General features: G+C 39.1%; 1 pseudogene; it reads right to left on the bottom strand.

Annotated features, from left to right (window-relative positions):
- Positions 1–254: 254 nt before the first annotated feature.
- LOC129502632 (chromobox protein homolog 3-like) lies at positions 255–870 on the bottom strand (annotated as a pseudogene).
- Between the last annotated feature and the right edge of the window lie 1748 nt (positions 871–2618).

Here is a 2618-nt window from a genome sequence, read left to right as displayed (position 1 = left end):
TGTTCTCTGATGCAGGGGGATAATATGCCATGGTCTCAAATATTCTTTTCTGATAAAGGAAACAATACAGAAAGCTTTTATTTGTTCAAAGTAACCAGTGCTATAGATGCAAAAAACCCCAACAACTGCCCCAAAACTATTTCAAAACAAACATATCAAACTTGATTTTCATTAGAATGTTATTTCTTCACACTAATAAACCAAAAAACAAAGACCCAGATTATATATATATATATATAAAGCAACACAAAAAATTATTGAGCTTCATCTTCTGGACAAGAATGCCAAGTTAGTCTCTCTTCATAAAATGCAATTACGATCTGAGGACACTTCATATTTGCCTCTTTTGCCAGCACCAAGTCTGCCTCATCTGAATCTTTCCATTTCATGAGAAACACTAATTCTCCACTGCTGTCTGTGGCACCAATTATTCGTTCAGGATCAAGACCTCTGGCAAAACCTCTTGAATTATCATCCTTTTCGCTTTGGCTGCTAAAGCATCCAGAACCAAATTTGTAGTCAACCTCTCTGCTTCTCATAGCATCTCTTTTCTTCTTTAATTTGCTATCATCAGATTCGCTGTCAGATAAAGATTTTCTTTTTGTACCATCTTTTTCTTTACCAGCTTTTTGAGAATTAAGAAATGCGTCAATTAACTCTGGACAATCTAAATTTTCTTCAGGTTCCCAAGTATTGTCAGCATCTGTAAATCCCTTCCACTTCAGGAAATACTGCACCTTCCCATTCACTACACGGCAGTCCAGTACTTTTTCCACCACAAATTCTTCAGGGTCCGCCTCTTCTACTTATTTACTCTTTCCATTTTGTTTCTTTCCCATTTTTTTGCAATGTAGTTTTATTGGAGGCCATTTTTTATTGCAGACTTGAAGAGCTATTATTCACAGCCTCCGAGCTGCTCCGGGTGGGGTCTGCGGCGTCTCCGGCCCTGCGTGCCTCAAGCTCCAGCCACATCCGAGGGGGCTACCACATCTTCTTCATCCATTCATTTTTCGATGGACACCGAGGCTCCCTCCACAGTTTGGCTATTGTGGACACTGCTGCTAGAAACATTGGGGTGCAGGAGTTCTGGCATTTCACTGCATCTGTAACTTTGGGGTAAATCCCCAGCAGTGCAATTGCTGGGTCGTAGGACAGATCTATTTTTAACTCTTTGAGGAACCTCCACACAGTTTTCCAGAGTGGCTGTACCAGTTCACATTCTCACCAACAGTGCAAGAGGAGGCCCCTCCCCCAGAAGACCAGCGGGAAGGAAAGGGGAAGAGCAAGTTCTTAGCCACTTCTTTTTAAAGTGAGACCCACTATTCATGCTTGGTTGTTTTTGATTTTCTTAATTTTTAACTTTTTATCTTCATAATTTTGTTTTACAACTCTCAGAACACCCATCCCAAATAGTGTTTTGGTTCCCCAAAGATCACATCTTAGAAACTTGATTTAGTCATCTAGATGATGACACTCAATACTATGCTGTACTTGGAGAACAAGTACAGGCCTTGGAGAAGTTGCAGGTTCATTTCCAGACCACTACAATAAAGTAAATATCACAATAAAGCAAATCAAGTGAATTTATTTTGTTTTCCCAATGGATATTTACAGTATATGAAGTCAATTAAGTATGTGATAGCATTCCCTCTACAAGTACAATGTATATACCTTAATCAAAAAAATATATTGTTAAAAAATGCTATCATCTGAGTTTTCAGCAAGTCAAAATCTGATCATAGATCACCATAACAAATATAATAATACTGCAAAAGTTTAAAATATTGTGAGAATTACCACAATGGGAGACAGAGACACAAAGTGAACAAATGCTATTGGAAAACTGTTGCCAACATATTTTCTTCCTACAGAGTTGTCACAAACCTTAAATTTGTGAAAGAGAGAGAGAGAGAGAGAGAGAGAGAGAGATGTAATATCTACAAAATGAAATAAAGTGAAGCACAATAAAACAAGACATGTATATGCCTGTACTGGCCAAAAAAACAAAACAAAACAAAACAACACACAAACAACAACAACAACAAAAACAAAACCTCCAGAGTCACAGACATACTTATGTAAGTCCTAGGGAGGAGTCCAGAGCAACCCTCTCCCACCAGACCTGCCCCAGGGAAGCCCTAATAGACTCATGGTTACACCTGAACCAGCCCTTCTGGTCCAGGTCTGCCTTGTTTTGGCTTCCTGGAATGTTTTGGGAAAACCATGGAGCTTGGGTTCCTATGAGGAGAAGTGACCGTGTCCTATCTTCTGACCTTAGCTCACATACAAGGAAGCAGAGGATAGGCATGACATAGCTTTGCAAAACTGAGCAGCTGGCAGAGGATTTGGGGTTTAGAATCTATTTTACCACCAGGCCCAGTTCTAAAATATTCTCAGACGTATAAGGCACTCACCTCAAAGTTTCCAGAGAAGAACCATGTCCTTAATAAACAAACAAGAAGATAGCAACTATCATAGAATCCTTAGTTTGGAATCCACATGAATTATGCATACTTACAACATCCACTGTGAGCAGATATTATGAGGTGAGAAACAAAAATGTATTTTGTAAGTAAATCTGGTGATCATGTATAGGAGGATTTGGTTCAGGGAAAACT

The sequence above is a fragment of the Nyctereutes procyonoides genome, unplaced genomic scaffold (genome assembly GCF_905146905.1).
Source record: "Nyctereutes procyonoides isolate TBG_1078 unplaced genomic scaffold, NYPRO_anot_genome, whole genome shotgun sequence".
In the NCBI taxonomy this organism is placed as follows: Eukaryota; Metazoa; Chordata; class Mammalia; order Carnivora; family Canidae; genus Nyctereutes; species Nyctereutes procyonoides.
This window is presented reverse-complemented; position numbering and strand designations above follow the sequence as displayed.